The sequence below is a fragment of the Oxyura jamaicensis genome, chromosome Z (assembly GCF_011077185.1).
Source record: "Oxyura jamaicensis isolate SHBP4307 breed ruddy duck chromosome Z, BPBGC_Ojam_1.0, whole genome shotgun sequence".
NCBI lineage: Eukaryota > Metazoa > Chordata > Aves > Anseriformes > Anatidae > Oxyura > Oxyura jamaicensis.
This window is the reverse complement of record NC_048926.1, coordinates 27,161,752-27,181,090: the sequence shown is the minus strand read 5'-3', so window position 1 is coordinate 27,181,090 and position 19,339 is coordinate 27,161,752. Positions and strand designations below refer to the sequence as shown.

Sequence of the window (19,339 nt, the reverse complement as noted above, 5' to 3'; positions counted from 1 at the left end):
ATTCAGCCCGCGGAGAGATGCTGCTCGGTGCCCTTGCATCCACCCTCCTCCTCCTCACCCCTACGACCTGCCGGGACAGACTTCTCTGCAGGAAGGAGCCAGGAGAGTCCAAGAGTCATCTGCGGAGAACCAGGGCATGCTGCTTGTATGCAGAGCAGACGACGACCTGTGCCTGATGCAAGTATCATTCGTGACTTGCAGGAGCTGGGTATGGAGCAGACCCACATGGACCTATGTTTCTCTGACTGACACCAGCAAGCTCTTGGGAGAGCCTGTCCCAGTACCAGTGGAGGTTATTTTTCCTGCCAGAATACCTTTGAGAGGTCTCAGGGCACAGTGTCACCACCTCCAGAGTTACTCAGAGTCTAATTGTGAGATGTAGCAGGCTTGTGGCTTCCTGAACAACATTTACTAAGCGATGGAGGGTCTTTTTCCTTGGGGAACAGGCAAAAATATTTCCCTTGTTCAAGTGATGAATCAGGAAATGCCTTCCTTGCCCTCAATGCCATCATGTAATAACAGCACGGGGTCATGGAGAAATCAGTACTGCTATGGTTGCTTGTATGTGTGCCTCGTGTGGCAGCTGTAATGAGCAATTGATTGCATATATGCAATCTATTTAGCCACACCACAGGACATGGTGTAGCAGATTAGCTGCTGTCTATATTTTACAATTCCTAGGATGGGATTATTGCTCTCCCATTTGCATTACATTACGCCAGATTTATTTAGAATGTAGCAGGTTAGTTTTTGCTAGTGGATCGTCAGACTATAGGTAAGGCTGTGACTGCTTTCCCTCATTCTGGTGTGGGGGCTGGTTTGTGCCCCACTTTTGGGTGGCTGGCATCTCTCACCGAGCCAGCCTCCCCCAAGCAAAAAGCAAACACAGCACACCAGGAGTTTCCCAAAAGCAGTGCACAAACCTTCCAGCCCAGGGAAAAGCTTTGAAGAATTAAGCCTTTTTTTTAGGGTACAGATATATCCAGAGGCATTACTAAAGGTGCATTGATTATTTGCTTCTGCAGTGTTTCCTTCTTTCTTCCTCTGCCCTGCCTCAGCCTTGAGTTTCCATGCAAGCATGGTGCAGGAGGGAGCAAACTGATGCCCAGGTCCGTACAGGTGACACGGCATTGCCTCGCTCAGGGGCCAGGTGGTGGAAGATACTGTCGTTTGTGCCCCTTTCCCATCCTTGTTTACCATCAGTCATTTTTCAGCATTCAGCATATCACCACCCGCATTTAGGTAGATGGGAAGTGAAGTATTAGCGGGACAGCAGGGGCCACAGCACACTCATCATAGCTGCTATGTTATCATTCTCAAAATCTTACTATTTAGACAATCAGTTGAACTCTCTCTCCTTATGCTGTATTCAGGGGTGGAGGAAAACAACTGAAACTACCAGGGCTTTGGCAGAAATTACTCTCTGTAGAACTATAAAGATGCAGTTTTATTTATTTATTTATATTTATTCTCATGGAACAGCAGTTCCTTTAAAACCTTCCATGGAAAGGGACTGAGAAAGACAGACAAATTATTGTAAAGTCACACAGCTCTGAATCTGTACATGTGTACAAAAGCGCAGTTTTACTAATCCTGATAAAGCATTAGGGAAAAGTTTTTTTTACCATATTTGTTCAAATAAGGCTATATAGGCTAAATATTTCCCTTCCCCATATTTTCCCCTCAAAAGCAGAGTTTTTTGAGCCCTTTGCAACGTACTAGCATTACTTCAGTCTCTTTTCTGTCTTTCTGGCCTTTTGCAGACACACGGGTGCTTGCTCCTCCTGCTCTCCAGGTTGGCTGGACAGGGACTGACCAGGACTGTGCTGCTCTGGGGACACAGAGCACCCTTGCACCAGGGTTGGTTTGGACCAGTTGACTTTCTTCCCAGGCAGAATGAGCACTGTTTTTTTACCTATAAAAGCTGTGGAAACAGGCACCCTTGCCATCTTTGCAAATCAGTCATGTCAGGACTTTGTTCTTGTACTTCAGCATTCTTGAATGTGGTTTTATTTGTGTGTAACAAATCCTGAGAGGCATGTGGCCACAGCATCCTTGACAGGATGAATGAGGGCAGTACTATGGCATGTCTAATGCCTCTTTTGTGCTTGCGTTTTCAGCCTGTTAAAACCTGGATATGCTGGCATAGAACAGGAAGGAATATGGAGAAGTGGCTGCAGTAAAAATCCTGTATTCAGATCCTTCCCTTAATTGTAGCAACCACAAATTTTACCCAGCTTCATGGAAGCCACAGGGCAAAGGAATGAATATGTGGAAAAGCCAGAAGACAAAGAAATGGGAAACTCATGGATGTCTCGTATTCTTACCAATAATGAGAATGAAAGACAGAAAAAGAGAACAAGCATAATAAATTGTTGATGGGGAAGAAGAAAAAATGGGGGGGAGAACTCTCCACCCTAACAAATGATGCAAGTGATGACTTTACTAAACAAAAAATCAGTTTAAAGTCATTCCTTTAACTTTTCCAAATAAACGTGTTTGAGATCTCTTCCTAGGAATGAATTCCTCAACCAATTCCACTATATTCAAAAAATCTGGTGGTATAAATGCACAAAACACTGGAATACACAAATATAGATTTGCACAACACCCCAACCTGCAGTTCCACAGGGTAGAATAACTTGCTCCAAGTCACCTTCCACAAGGCTCTGTCAGTGGGAATGGAACTAATGCAGCAATTGATGAGAGGCTACAGCACTGGGAGCACCAAAGTGGAAAAGATTGCACGGCCCCTGCTGTGATGGGCAACTGCACAGCCCCTTCTATAACCTGTTCAAGCTCCATGTTAAAATTAGTCAGGATTTGTCCCTACTTTTACTGGAAGGCAAGGAAAAGTCAAGAAGACAGAGTAAAGCCCCACAAGGCAGGACAAACAAACAAACAAACAAACAAACAAACAACAAAAAAAACAGGCAAAACTTAGGAGAAAAAAATGAACTCCTTTTAGAAACGATGCTACCTGTTTTAAGTGACTCTACATTCTCAGCCTGTGCTTTGTGTATTGCACTTAATATTGATAGTAAATCAAAATGAGGCAACAAATGTGTAAATGTTTAATGTTTACTTAGCCTTAGAGAACAGGAGGTGGTGACACACAGGGCAGCATTACTAAGATGTTAGGGGTTTACATTACATGTTCAAGTATTTTATGTTACTTTTCTGCTATTTTCACAAAAAACAAGCTCTCCTCCGTTTAGTAAAGAAAAAAAAAAAAAAAAAAAAAAAAAAAAAGAGAGAGCTGCAAAGCTATGTCTCTGCTTCCAAAAAGAATAATGAAATCTCAACGTGCATAAACAAAACATGCCTTCTTAATGAGAACCAGGCTTGTGATCTAATTGGATAATATTTCACTTATAATATCGTATCACAATGATTATCAGCCTGAATATTGTTGGTGCAGGTGTAACTTAATGGATTCAGGTTCCTATTATCTGGCACTTAGCTGCTTATGTTGGTGTTCAGGGCATTAAGTCCCTCAGTTTTCCATAACAGGCAACAACATTAGACTGCTGCAGAGAAATATAAATTAGAGATTTTCTCAGGCCCCATAAAACAGCCAACATAAATTTTTATGGTTGCCAGATTCATCACATGCTTTTATATACCCAGCAAACAGAACCGAACCGACTATAACAACTTCTGCTTGGCTATTTTTGTTGTTGTTGTTGTTATTGTCTCAACAGACTATGGAAATCGATGTGGAAATGTAAGATGAATGGTCTGCTCCTGAAGAACTCTCTGTCAAAGGCATGGAGCTGGTAATGGGACCCCATATACACTGGGACTTGCAGCTTAGGCACGTTACATGCACAGGATGAGTAATGAGGACAGAAAACTGCGTGATTGCAGAATCGTATGCCCATTTACAGTAATGTGTGGTGCGTGAGTGTATGTAGCTGATATGCACACACAGGCACGCCTAAATTACATAAACTCTGACTTAACCTGTTAATTCATAGCTATATTTAGTATAAATTTAGTAGCTGAAGACTGATAAATAAGAAATATTAGAAAAAGCGTATCCTCTGGTATTTTTCAGAAGTTGATATTAGCATTCATTTTTTTACCAGAAGATCATGTTATTTTAATTGTTCAGTTATAACAGGAGCTACTATGATACGAGTTACAATACATTGCATAATGATAATAATATTTCAAAATTTGCATCTAGCATATACATTTCCCATCTTACATTTACTCAGGAGCCATCCAGTCATAATTTTATGCTACTCAGCAGCATAATTTTTTATGTTACCTGTTTCTCTTGTTCCTTGCTAACTGTGCCTAGCCTAGAACTGAGAACTGAGAGAAATTTGCTTGCTTCAAAAGTGGAAAATTACATGCTTCCTTTCATGATTCATACATGAACATATTTCCCAGCCCTCCATTTAAACTTGGATTATGCTCATTACCTACAATACTGGGACAAATTTAGCTGCTGTTTCCTGGGTGCTTCTCTTAAAAATAATGCCAGTTGCTCCCAGTAATGCTGGATTGGTTCAATAAACCTGAAAATAATAATAATAATAATATCTTCATATCAGGTATTTCCTGGCATTTATCAACCACCTTTAGGAGCTGAAGAACATGATGAAGACTTCATATCAGATTTAGTAAATATATGCCGGAAAAAAAAAAAAAAAAAAAAAAAATGCTGCTTTTATAAACAATTCATCATTAATGTATGAATAAACTGCATATTTTTATTTTTACCAACACAACTGTTTTCCCCAGGAAATCACAGTAAAAAGCTGAAGTTAGTGTTCCTTTAGAAAGTGCATGTTGTTTATAGAAATAGTCTTAACACTTAATGTCTGGCAAAGCTTCAAACTGAGAATCACATTACATTGGTAATTTTAACTTTATCATCTTAAATAGATCCAGTTTGGATGTATGAATACAAGCAGAGCAGGACAGAGCTCAAAGAGCTGCCTTTAAGCAGTCTTTATTCAGTCCCATGAAGCTTTGTAATTCTTTCTGTTATTATTAATAGCTGTTAAGTGCTGACAGCATGCTTGGCGCAGAATGAAACGTACGAGCATACATGGTTCTTGTTAAGGGTGGCCCTCGGGAGGCCATTTACTGTGTGTAACAACAACAACTTTATTGGAGTAGTAACCTACTCACACAGCTGCAGCTCGGGTGTCAGGAGATGTCGCTGTTTAGACAAAATAGGGATGTGCACATGCATGCAGATATAACGCCGTTAGGCATCAATTTTTGTCTTGGGTAACAGGGCTGCAAGCATTTCTTGTGAGCAGACAAGACTTTCTGAGGTAGCTGAAGAGCGTCTGGAGCCCAGAGTGACATTTTTGCTGGTTTTCCTCCCTCAGCAATGGGCATGCAGAGCACTGGGACAGGCCAAGCACGTAGGAGCAACACGGGTGCTGGATGTGCTGATCTGACATGGGACAGGCAGGAGGAGGAACTGCGAGGGCAGAGTCGGGAATGCTGCTGGAGGTTGCACAGCTGATGGGTTCACCTATGGGGTGACAAGAAATAGCAGAAAATGGACAGTGAGAATTTAAAGGGGCTTCAGAGATGGTGTGGGAAGCAGTTGCAGGCTGTGAACCCAAGACACTTGGAGGGAGCTGAACTGGCGCTCCAGGTTTGCAGGTGGCATTTACTCCCCAGCTCCTGACCAGATGGCTGTACAGTGCCCAGAGGAGAAGGAAAGGCTCCATCACACAATGAAGCTGGTGCTCATACCCACCGGCAGATATGGCCTGACACAGAAATGCCACAAAGGCAGGGCTGGCCATCTATCACCTGCTGTCTTCTCCTTTGCATCTGCCCTTATGCAATGCCCCTGTGTCCAGGTACAGCTCTTGATATTGCAGGTGGGTCTGTTGTGTTTGCTTCTACTTCTCCAGGGCTCTGCTCCACTGCTCCAGCCATGGCCACAACCAACCCCACGTTAAAAAAATCTTGCTGGGGGATCCCGTCTTGTAAGCGCAGAGGATGAAGCTCCCTAAAATAAACTGCTGAACCATGTGGGAGACAGGTTACCCATTAACCTGAGCATCCTGATTCTGGTCACTGCCAGCAGCAGGAGAAAGCAGGTCCAACCAGCTCAAATAGTTCTCTTGAAACTGCTGTTTCATCTTGGTTTCACGGTAATTGCCTGGCTGGCTTATTTCCTGCTGCACAAAACCCTCCCTCCCCCTTCTACATCACTTGCTCTTCAACAATTTCTAGCAAACATCATCCCATCTTCACTGTCTCCCTCCTAACACTGATTTTAGAGATGGTTGCTTTTGAGGTACCTTTGCCAGATTGTCAGAAAAGTGGCTGAAAATCACATAGCGTTCAGGTGTTACGGCTGGGTACTCCAAAAATGATGAATTCAGAAGTCATTAGTCACCTATGGCCATTTAGGCTAAAAAACATATGAATGAAATGGATTATTTAACTCCAAGGGAGAAGCCTTGCTTTCCATACTCCCATGCATGGTGTTCCTGGCACTGTTAAATCTCTGCTTTTCTGCAAACACATTGATTATGTCTGGCATACTAAAACCTCAATTTGCAAAGCCTGTTCTCTGTATAGAGCATCTAGAAGAGTTACATCAATTAGATCATGATGTACGTGCATTGCAGGGATGGTGTATGGGTGTTGGGGGGATTTCTGCAGGAACTGCATTGTGACTGTGCAGAATGAGTTAATTTTCCCACTTGTTCCTCTGCTGGGAACATGCTTTCATACCTCACACAGCAGCAAAGCCGTGATGGCGTTATTCACAGACAGACACAATGGGGGAGATTTTTCCAAAGCACAGAAGGGATCTGAGATTATAGGTACCCTGCCCAGGTTCTGGGTCCTGCCACACTGCCATGGCCAGGAGACAAGAGACCCAAGTGCCAGCGAGGTTACAGCTGGTTGCCTTGGGGTCTAGCAGTCATGCGGTGGGGGCAGCATGGAAGGCTGAGCAAACTGTTTGAAAAGCTGAGTAAATATTCAAACAGTTCACCCATGATGCTACAGCTGGACTACTTGGAGTGCCAAAGTTGATTTTCAGCTGTGCTGCATCACATTGCAGTGGCTCTGGAGCCAGCCTTCTCCCCACTCCTTGCACTGCTGAAGATGCTGATACAATCTTAGTCTAAGGAAAGACAAATGATACAGCATGCTAACTGATCCAAAAGGTGCTCATTTCCTAAAGAATTTCTGATTATGGCAGCAGAAATAATATATCTGTTATGAGATTGTGAATAGGAAGTACTTTACTGAAGGGACTTACATGTCCACAGTAAAATCGACATTTGTATATCCTTGTTTTTTTCCTTTATTTCAAAGAAAAATCTAAATTAAAAAGACGTGAGGATAGAGAAGTTGTCTCCCTCACACTCACTGTTTACTACTGCTTGCCTCATTTCACATCATCATTGTTCCTTAAACCCAAGGTACTTGGCCATTGCCATTCTCCCTCTTCAACAAGGCATCCATTTAATTGTCTTAAGTCACTGTTTTTTGTTTTCTTTTGTACTTGAACAGAGTATGCTTGGGTTTTTGTTTGTTTGTTTGTTTGTTTTCCCTTTTCCTTAAACACTAAAAAGCTCTTAATATGATTACTACATCATTGTAGTAAGAACAATCTACAAGCTACTTCATCTGCCATAGAAGTAGCCTCTATATTGCTGTTTTTGTTGTTGTTGTTGTTTTTGTTTGTTGGTTTTTTGTTTGTTTGTTTGTTTGTTTTTTAGTAAATTATCCAGCATTTCAGGGTCATGTTCTCACTCCTTAGTGTTGATGCAGATAGGAAGGTCATAAAAGCATTTTCAGCCTTTGAGAAGAATTAAACATAGAGTTGCAATGCATCCTAGTTAAGGCACAGAAGAGGCCTGGCAACCCTCGTGGTACTTAGTATGTCATCTTCTTCCTATCTCTTAAACCCAATAATTTGCAAACCACCACTATATTGGAGAGTTATATCTGCTATAACTTATGTCAGCTTGGATCCCCCCCTCCTTTTTCTTAAACAATGTTTGGCAGCCAACTGTGTGTGGAAACTAGACTGTTTTACATTAGTCAGCAGTACATTTAAATCATTCTTACCAAATGATTTACTGTAGATTACAAATTCTTATATGGCATTTTAAGTTAATGATTAGGCAAAGCAATATATCACTAAAATGATTAGTTGCATATGTATTTTGCTTCGGTGATTCTAAATTTCTCTTTTGGTTTGGTCTTTCTCGGTTTGGAGGATTTCTGATCTCTTATTTTCACCACTTGAAGAAAAAAATATATATTTTTAAGAGAAAAGGGCAGAGGACCCCAACATTTTTGCCTGTCTTCTCCAACTATTGCTTAAATCAATAGGATTTTCCTCCCTGCAGAAGAATCATGTCGTGAGGAGATGATGGTAAGTTGCTTAGTGCTCTCTAGACACATATTGGCAGGTGTCAGTATTGTACAGCATTTTAATGTGTTCCCATGTCCCAAAGGCACAAGGAAAAGGTGGGGGGGGAAGGATTAAGACTTTATATCAAATGAAATAGTGAATGACCCATCAGGAAAGATCAAATACTACATAAAAATACGTAGAGTATCTCATAGGAAAAAGGAGAGTGTACTCATTCTACATGCACAGATATTTCTGCATGTTTCTGAAAATTGTACATGTTCTATGACAGTGGAAAAAGGGGTTTGCTGACTCTGTCTAAAAAGTGGACTTTGAAACCAAGGTGAAAGAAAGGCGGAGCACACTAATAAAACAATGGGTTGTTGCACCAGGTAACTGGCATCTTTAAGAAGAAGCAGTGACATAAAATAGACTATTTGTTTGTTTGCTGTGGGCCAGGGTCCTGCAAGCACACAAAGATAACAAGCAACTTTACATTTACAATTTAAATGAAATGAGGAAGATGATTTCTTCTGCTTCAACAAAAATAAAATCAGTGCAAAGTTGCCTGTGTGTAACTGCATGCGTATCAAAACATGTGACTCTAACATTGCATCCTGTTGCATGCAAACAGCTGCACAGTTATTGGGTCCCACTGGTTTGGCTGGGGCTGGTGGGTGGCTGCAAGAGCCCACTCATGTGAGCCTCATGCTTGGCATAACAAGAACAGGCAAGATCTACTTTGCATGCTCATTTTGGCACCAATCATATTTTTTGTCTGTAGTTTCAGATGGCTGACAAACAACAGACAGGATTACTGCAATGTTTATTTCATTTATTAATTCCCTTAGCTCTTGCTCACAACATATAGCAATCAATTAAAGAAAAAAAAAATACCATAAATGAGGGAGTGATCTGATATTTATTACTGACATCTGCTTGGACTTCCCTATTTGTTCCTCAGGTTTCCAACCCATTCTGTAACAGATCAGACTTTGTAAACTCCTCAGAGAAGTCTACCTCTGGTCATACCACAGGAGGTAAGCGATTTCCAGCATTGTGACTCCTCACAAGAAGCTTTTAAAGACAGGCATCTCTGTCTCCCTCCACTGAAACCAGAGATGTTAGGTCTTCTTCCTCCAGCTGATACCAATACTAAAGAGACCACAGGTGGTGGGAGGTGGTTACTGGAACATGATTTCAGACCATCAGGCCAGAGTTGCTCCTAGACAAAACCTAGAAGCAATGCAAATTAGAGGCACAATGTTGTCTGGTGGAGAAGTAGATTTGAGGAGGTGTTCAGGAGGAGCGTCCAAAAAGAGGGTTCAAGAGAAATCTAACCCATAAGTGAACAAAACAAGGATAACTACAGCAATGTGAGCCTACTTTGGGAAAAATAAATGTATAAATACATAAATAGATAAATCATAGATTCTCACTCCATAAAATCATGAGACTGTGAAATAAAGAATGAAAGCTGTTGCAGAAGATAGGCAGCACTTAATTAAGGGCTGGACTGAAACCCAGAGTTCATTATAAAATGCCCAGACCTTAGAAGAGAATACATTCCTTACAAGGCAGCACAAACAATTCTGACATCAAGCATGGGGTTATAGAGAATGAGCTAATAAGGAACAATAAGGACAGGGGACATCCAAGGAGCCATCTGGCCTTCTGCAATTTAAGGACCTATGAATATCTGTGTATGAAACTACCTTCACCTTATGTGAGTAACACAGCCCAGCACCCCTTCTGGGGATTTGCCTCAGGTGAAAAGAATGTCATAATTTGCTGTATAGTTAAATAATAAGAACATGGATTACAGCATTTAGTCTGGACTAGAGGACAGCTTCACTTCCTATTTTAGCTCAGTGACTGGTGGCTCGCACCTGTATCTGTTTTATCCATAAAAGCATAGACATGCATCATTTCTCTTGTAGCTGTATGGAGCGAAGAATTTATAACTCAGTGAAAGAGTATGACCGCAGCATCAAAACCTTCATCACTTGAGAGGTATAGGACTTCTGAGGCTTTGAGACTTCTTCTGAGGAATTAAAAAGCATTGTATTAAAAGTAGTAGCAGACCAGGAAGCAGGTACCAGAAGCAGCCCTGGATGCCCAAAACATGAAGATTGTGAGCTGTGCTCCATCCCCTTGACTTTTGTATTTGTTTCTGCAGTGCAGCTCAGCTTAATGGCTGAGATGCACTCGTGACAAACAGAAATGTAGATTTCCCATAGGATCTTTCAGCCTGTTGGGATGGGGATGACACTGAACCCGGGTCTCTCACTTCTATCTCCTCATTGTATATAAAATGTGCTCCATCTTGTCTTCCATGGATGCAGCGGGCAGCGTATTTCATCCAAAATAAATGAAGTTCAAAGTCACATCTTCCTGGCATCTCTTAGGATGAACTTAAAAATTACCATTCATCCAGGATGCATAGGGAGGGTTTTATTTAGGGAGAAAGCTGGTGAAAGCTTCAATTAGTATCTCAGGCCAAATAGAGGAAAGAGAGAATGACTGGGCAGTAATCTTTAGGAAAATTGTGTGATGGTGCCCTTAATGACTGCAGGGCCTCCACCACACCAGCTAAGTCCACCAACAAGAACACAGAGGTTTCTCAGTTTTGAACAGTCTTAAATAAGAACAGTCATAGGGTTCAGAGTAAAGTGACTCAGAATAGGAACTGTAAATATAAACATCTGGAGAATTACACAGCAGCTAAGGTGGGGTTTTGTGGGACCCATTGCAGTTCTTTCTCAGCCCTCTCTAAATACCCATATATTTCATTGTATACTGCCCCAAGAGATTACCTAATTGTCCAGCATTATACAACAAGACAGTGATGACAAGACACCTCTAGGCATTAGATTGCATTGTTTCTGCTTCCAAAGAGGTGAAGTCTAGTTACAGCGTTGTACCCACTGCCCTGTGAGTTAAAGAAAGGACAGTATTTGCTAAACAATCTCCCTATAAAGGCTCAAGACACAGTCCTCATGGACTCTTTTTTTTTTTTTTTTTTTTTTTTTTTTTTTTTTCAGCTAAAACAGCAGGATTGAGCCTTAAAGTATCTTTGTTAAACTAGTTAATAGATTATTGTCCAAAGTAAACATATTTCAGTAAGTGCAAGACTGTTTTCTTTTTTCCTCCCTCTTTCCGTCTTTTGTTCAACTTCAACTCAGCTATTTATGATTCATTTCATGAGACACTAGGTTTTCTCTGAAGGCACTAAAAAGGGCCAGAGCTATCAAACAGTTTTAGTGACTAGTACCAACAAGGAACTGTTTTCCTCCATGCTATAAAACAGGCACTGTCAATAGACTACAACCGGCAATAAACTATTAAAAAAGGAATTTATGATGGCTACTTATTATCCTCCTGAAATAATGTTGTTACAAGGCTGCCCTTTTCAGTCATCCACACGGATCACATGGCAGATGTCTAACAAAGAGAAAGGCCCAGATCCACAGGGAACGGCTGCAAATAGCCCAGGAATTGCCCCCACGTTACATGGGCACACACCGTACCAGGGTTTCAAAGCAGCAGAGCAATTGTCCCACGTTGGACTTCAACTTTTTGTACACAGGCGCTTGGTTTAAGGTGAGATCTTAGTTAAGTTATGTGTAGTACATATCGAATCGTTTTAATGGCTAAATATCAAATTATGTAGAAACTTCTATTATTGTTTAGTGAGGAATTGGTGAACCACCAGGATAAAATAAGAAATGTCACAAGTCTCAAATGGAATCAGATCTGACTCGCTTTTTGGATTTCTAAAAAGTTCCAGTTCTAGTACTCATCCCTTCCTCTCCAGCGCCATAACAGGCTTTCTGCTTTGCTGAAGTGTCTGCCTCCATTAAGGCTGACATATGACTATGACACGGATCTGTATTTGCTATAAATTGTGGTATACCACTGGCAGTAATAGAGTTACACTGTCTTACTCCAATTAATGAACTCTTGTGTTCAATAAACATCCTAGAAAGAAGGGGGAAACAATACACAGCTCAACCTTCAGAGCCATTTGGGCTGTCTACTTCGTGATCTGGACCTTCATCCATTGTGCCTCCAGAGCGAGTAACTTCCCAGAATGCCAGACTGGAATCACACGAGCTGCAGTGACGGCTGAACACAGCCCTGGGGAGAAGCCTCCTTGTACTGAGTCCTAGGTGAAAAGTCCTAAATGCCTGTAGGGAAAAGAAGGAGGTGGTTTGAAGAGCTGAAGGGGAAAATTACTTTGGGATCTAGAGGATAGAAAGTTAAGCTTGGCTGAGAAAATGAGCTGTGGAGAAGTGGGGTGTTAAGGGGATAGCCACAGGTAAAAAAATGGAAAATAATTGCAGCACCAAGCTCTCTGAAAGTCCTTGTAACTCACCATAGTGTTATGAAAGGCATTCCCTCTCCTCTCTGTCACTGCAAACCCAGTAGCTGACTGGTATCCTGTCCCTTGGGCAGTTAATCTGGAGAAAAGAAGGGCCATATATTGTAATATCAATTATTACCCTGAGAATACAATGCTTATTCCCAGGAAAAAAAATACCATTAAGGACTTTAAGAAAAACATTTTGTTAATTTTAAGAACTCCAAACAGAAGATGTGCACCACAGAAAATCGGGAAATGGCATGCAGAGAGAACTAAAACGAAAACGACCCATTTCTCTATGGAGACGTCCTTACAAATAGAGAGTCTCCATGCTAAGAGCAGTGGCGAGCATGAGTTAAACGGCTGCTGAGGTTATAACGCTGGGTTTACAATGTGCTCGGTTATTATTTCACAGCGAAGGAGACATCCCTGCCTGTGATTGTCTCTTGCTGGCTTCTTGGCTGAGCAGCTCAGCTGTGTCAAGACCGCATCTCTGCAGCGAGAGGAGCAGCAATTAATGAGCCAGGACCAAACGCGAAGCCGCGCATCCCGCAAAAACCACTGAGACCGGGAGCTGCTCGTTCGCATCCAGGAGCGCCTGTTTACGTAGCTGCTTCTCCGTAAGTTTAACAACGGGAACGACAAAACCACCTTTTGTTTTCCGCGGCACCTTCCGCCCCTGCCCCGCTCCCACGGTCCGAGAGCGGAGCGGGGCGTGCGGGGGGACTCGGCCCCGCACGGAGCCCAGCCTGCGCCGCCAAGTGCCCCTTCCCTGCGGACCCCTGCCGGGAAATGCGCTCCTTAGTCATTATTTGACCCTTCTTGCCTGCGTTTGAATGTCTGAAGCGAAAACATCACCTTTCATTTAGCCCGGAGAGGACTGCAGTAGGGAAAAAAAAAAAAAGGAAAGAAACTTCGAGCCTAGGGTATGGCAGCATTTTTTTAAGCAAGGGGCTTTGGAGGCAATTAAAAAAAAAAAAAAAAAAAAAAAAAGTGTTTAAGTGTGCACGAACAGAGAGAACCACTTAATTAAAAGCATGAAAGAGGACGAAAGACCACACTCGTTCTTGCTTTTTGGTAACATATGCCTATCCTATAATTGCCTGTAAATAGCCACCGCAACAGCAACTCAGATTAGTGGCTTTCTGGGCGAGGTATGGAAACTCTGACGACTTCAGCTGTCGAAAGCTTACGTGAACTTGTACTGTACCAAGTTAAAAAAAAAAAAAAAAAAAAAAAAAAGAAAAAAAAAGCTATATAAACGCTGGCTCGCAGAGATATTTTTCCAATTATCACCTTGGCAAGATAGAGTTCCCTGTTTCCAAAGCCGAGTTCTTCCCCTCCAGCTCGGGGTTTGCACTCTCCCGAGCTTGCTCCCCTTCCCTCCCTCCGTCTCCCGAGCTTTCCATGGTTTTGTACAAGTCTCCCGCAAAAATGCCCCCGGGTCTCTTCTCGCGGAGCTCGGTGCTGCCGGGCAGCGGGGCTGTGTCGGAGCCCTCCCCGTCCCATCGCACGGCCGCCCGCATTCCCCGGGGCACCAGCGAGCAGGGCGGGCAGCGGCAGCCGCTCCCCCCACCCCCCCGTCCTCCAGACGGGCTGGCAACCCTCTGCCAGAGGTTTGCAACCCAGCGCCTCGCTAAGGTGCAGCAGATTTGAGGAGAGAGCGGACCCTGGGGAGAGGGGGACAAGGAGAGGATCCCCTGGAAAGCGGCGGGGGTTCCCTGGAGCAGACTCCTGGGGTCGAGCCGGGGGAAATCCGGGAGAAATCTTTGCCCCCTGGCACCGGTGCCTCCGAGGCTGGCGGGCCGGCTGGGGGCTCGTCGGGGTCAGCGGCCGCCGCCGGCGCTGGGCTCTGTGCGCCGCTCCCACGGCGGAGGTGGCTGCGGGGCGGCGTTTGGGTGTCTCCTCCGACGTCCTGGGAATAGTGCTTTGGGCGCACCACGGTCGTGTTTTCCCGGATCACAAAGTTTTCCGAGGGGGGAGAGTCGGGAGATGGGAATTCACAGCGAGTGATGCATACAGCACACCGCTTTATGACATTAAAAAGCACCACATTAGGTGGCTACATCGACAGCTTATTTTGGGCACAAGTACAAGCATGCTAAGCTGGCACAAATTCCTCCCTCCCCTGAATGCCACGGATGCTGGGGAAGCATTTGCTCCTGAAAATTAATCGCCTTCTTCTCGGTACGGGCTCCTTCAAGTTGTCGAAAGGTGCCCACGGGGCACTCCCACTGCATGTGCAGCACCAGGCAGATCTCGGAGCTCAGGAGCATGTAGACCTCATCTGCTCCATCTGGCCGTGAAAATCTGTTGCTAAATACGCGTGTGTTTTTGCAAGACGGGGTTTTGCATTACCTGTTGACTGGGGACACGTATCCAGAGGAAGCTTTCGATATAATGCTGTTTTCGCTCACAGTAAATCCTGTATGTCGCAGACAAATTCTTACCATCTGGGAGGGCCGGAGCAGTAAAATCCAGTAATTCTGTTTCATCATAAATCAAGTTTATGAACTGTAGTACAAGGTATATAACTCTGGAAGTTGCGCTCTTTAGTGGTAAATGGCAGCTGAAATGTTCGACAGTGGCATTGTCAAATTCCCCTTTCCACCTAAAACTTGACACAGGCTAATTCTCACAGCGATCAGCGTCTCTTGCTTAATTGGGAAGAAAGGCGCCTGGCACGAACTGCATTAGACGGGTAGAAAAGTAAAACTCCGAGTGTAACACGTAGAATAAAGTCCCCGGGCGCGGACGCCGCAGTCAGCCTACATTTCTTTTTTGCCCATTTGTTACCAAACGTGTGCAGGCGGCTGGCCGCAGCAGGCTGCCACACGGCTGCAGCCAAAAAGTAAGTGACCTCACCTAAAAAGAAAATGTAAAAATACCCGCTCGAATTTCGTTATAAAGGGGTCTTTCCCCTGACTCTGTACTTGTAACGTGTAAAACAATTTCGGAAGAGAATTATGCCCGCACAGGATCTTTCAGGCAAATCTCAACACAGTGTACATGGTATTTCCTCTTCGCTGTTAATTTCTTACTGATTGATTCAGAAGCTTTTTAGAAAAAGAAGGGCTGCAAGAACAAATCCGTGGTGTCCTCCCAGTTGTTGTCGCAGACTCTGGAGTAGACTGGGACGAGTTGTGCCTCTCATTCAATCTCTGGATTAGCATCTACACCAAAGTTAAACACTTCTTGTTTGGGGTTTGATCCTGCATTAGGTGGGAAGGTTTTCCAGGAGTTTCTGGAGAACTGTAATTTGGCACATTGTTTGCTCTTGTGTTTTTCATAGCTGTATTTATGATTCTAGGAAATTTTCAGAACGAAATACGATCGTTAGCAACACACCAACGATTATATTATTATTGTTTCAACCACGAATATTGCGACTACCACAAATAAAACATACCAGCCCAGCAGCGCACAACGCCGCTGTGCTACAAGATAATAGAAGTTTTCTGTAGACTTCCCCGAGTCCCGGGAGACGGGGTAGGGTCTCTGTCGGGGCTCTGCAGCTTGTCAAAACTTGACAAATCAAAGGAACCGAAAGTGGGGAGGCAACGGACTGGGATTTTGCAGAGTAACTGTGGAGTTGGGCTGGAGATACTGGGTTTGCCCACGCCAACGCGCTGGTGAGGCTTCGGCGGGCATTTCGGCCAGGAAACACCGCCGCTAGGTTGCCGACTTCTGTCCACAAAATTACCCTAAAGATTCTCGTGTGAAACAGCTGTCAAGATTTTACCCTTGGGGAAAAGAAAAAAGAAACCACACGCCACACACCCACTCACCCACACACCGCATTTGAATGACAACCTGTTTTATGCTGGGCACCCCCGGAACTCTCAAAGAGGTGTCTCTTGCGTTTGAACTAGTTTAGAGATCCTTTAAGTTAATTATTGTTCTTCTATAATAATTGTTCTTTTTTTTTTTTTTTCTTTTTTTTTTTTTCCCTCCCGAGATTCATTCACAGAAGGAGTCCCACAGATATCCCCCTCCGCCTTGGGAAAGCACAGAGGCGTGCCGCCTCTCTCCCGGTGAGGCTTGGCTCGCACTTCGCCTTGCGGTGTGCTTATTTTAAGGCTTCTCCCTCACAACCTGCGCTGGGTATTTCTATGCAGCTGAGGAAAAAGGAAAAGAAAAAGACCACCGCCGACCGACAGCCCCGCGGCTGCTCTCGCCCGACAGCCTGGTGCTGCTTCCGCGGCGCGGGGGAGAGCGGAGCTCTGATGTGGGCAAAATATTTGCTCTGTTTGGGAGCTACGGCGCCTTTTTTTTTTTTCCTCACCCCCTTTATTTTTTTTCCTTTATTATTTTTTAACGCGCTTATATAACGGAAAATATATATTAAAATTCTTCATGTAGAGTATTAACTGTATGTATAGATTTAGGCTAGCTGCTGAAGAAGTCCAGGATAAACAGGAAGAAAGCTGCTCTCCTCTGTAGGGTCGGCATGGTACTGTAAAATACGACTGGGAGAGTAAAACTCTCCAATCCGTTTCACTCCTCGGTGCAGTCTGAAGTCAGCTGGCTTCTGGGTGTCTGGGATTTTACAGAGACATAACTATTTTATTTATTTTATATTTTTTATTTACCGAAGTGAGCTCTAGCGGCGTGGTCTGCTGAGCTGGAATTAGGCATATCACCTTTTCCAGCGCCTCCTTTTAACCACCACCTTTCGCACTCTGTAATCCGAATTACGGGGCAGCCCGCCGTGGCACCTCTCCACCTCACCTAAAACAACTCCAGAAATACTCCTTGGTCCGTGTTAGCGGCGATGCTGCCGCTGAAGCCTCGCCTATGAAACACGGAGGAATACAACTCCTCTTCCCTCCGCGCTGTAAGAGCCTTGCTTCACCTCCCACATGGGAAAGCAAAGGGTACCAAGCCTTTTAACTATTTTAACGTCCAGCGCCTTACCGCGACCACACTGACCTTCACCACACAAATACCATTTTTTAGTTTAAAGGTTTAGCTCGTCCGATCGAGCCTGCCCTAATGCGAGGCAGAAGAAGAGGGAGACAGGACCGGGCAAAAGAGAGGAGGCGACCGGGAAGCGCTTTATTAGATAAGTATATTAATCTGGATCCCAGCTGTATTTGCAGTGTTTTCCAAGATTCCTTTCTTGTCGGATGTGGGTTCCCCTAATTAATCACTCATGCCGTTGTATACATTACAGCTCAAGAGTGTAATTTTAGTCAGTTGTTCTGAAGCGCTCCGCTCTTCCCATCTGATGTGCATTTGCCCACTCGGCGCGGGAGGAGCTCGCACACGGCCGCCCCGCCGCCCCCAGCGCCGCCGCCCGGCCACCCGCCGCTCCCCTCGCCTCTTCCGCCCGGGGCAGCTCCGGCCGCCTCCCGGCGGGGCTCCCTGAGGGGAGGCGGAGGCGGCCGAGGACCCTTCTCGGGGCCGCCGCCCCCCGCTTCGCGTGGCTCGGGGGCTGCGAGGGTGCCGCGGCCCCGGCGCCGCCTCTCCCCGCCGAGCCCGGAGGCCGTTACGGCCGTTAGGGCAACGGCAACGCCGCCCCGCCGCTGAGGCGGAGCCCGCCTGAGGGCGCGGCCGTGTCGGGGCGGCGCGGCCATGTCGGGGCGGCTCCGCCTGAGGAGAGGCGGGCGTGAGGCGAGCCCGCCCCGCTGCGCCGCCGCCGGCTGGGGACGTCTCACTTCATCTGTCACCAGTTCTGCTCGCCTGCCCAGCTGTCAAAACAGGGGGTGTCTTTTTCATTCCAGCTCACAAAGTACCAAAGGGGAAAGGGGCTTTAATGCCTGTGTTTGGACACAAGCAATTATCCCTAATTATTGTTTTTCTTTTGAGCCTGCCCGTCCTGCTGGAGAGCCAGCAGATGAGCATGCCCTAATCCTCCCCAGTCGGTTGATCTCAGTGGGTTTTGCGGGACAAACCGGGCGAGAAGGCCCCGTGGCTTTCATCTCGATGTGAGTTTTGAACTGATTGAAACTCGTTGCGATGGGAGAATTAACCTCGGAGCCCAGGCTTTCAATGGCCCCTGATAAGAGATTATACGTGTTGATGGCAAGCTTTTCTTGGCAAAATGTTTTCAAAGGACTTGGAGCTGTTAAATCAAAGCACTATTGAATCGGTGGTAGGCCTCTTTAGAGCTCTCCCTCCTTCTTCATTCCCTGGTGCTGCTATGTGTTGGTAATTACTGGCAGGGGTGGGAGAAGGAAAAGAGAAAATCCTCTTGGAGATACACACCCATGTGCACAAGGGTGATGAGCAGCGTTGGCCAGAGAACTACAGGGAAGCCAGAGGAAACTTTTCTTAATCCCACAGAGGAATAACTGCCTAGATACTCAGGCCAGCACAAGATAAATCCTGTTCTGCTGCCAGTCTCCTTTCACGTGCCTGCTTCGTGCTTTTGCAGGGTTGCAGTAGCAATCCAAGGACCCATGCTTCAGTGTTATTTCCTCAATAATTTACCCTTATTAAAAATTTATTAAAAAAAAAAATTCACAGAAAAGCTAGAGAGGCTTTCAGCTATGAATATCCATGTGGATAAGAAAAGCTAGGTAATACTAAAAATGTGCATCAACCTTGACGAGACTGCTTTAACCAGGAAACACTTATTCGTTGAGTTTGCTTATTCTCTGCCT

The 19,339-nt window shown here is 44.7% G+C and overlaps 1 long non-coding RNA gene across 1 annotated transcript; it reads right to left on the bottom strand.

The window, feature by feature from the left end:
* Positions 1–17,019: 17,019 nt before the first annotated feature.
* Positions 17,020–18,004, bottom strand: LOC118156729. The gene is made up of 2 exons (XR_004746407.1): positions 17,664–18,004; positions 17,020–17,270 (listed from the first exon to the last, which is right to left on the bottom strand). It is a non-coding gene; the product is annotated as an uncharacterized LOC118156729 (long non-coding RNA).
* Positions 18,005–19,339: the final 1,335 nt, after the last annotated feature.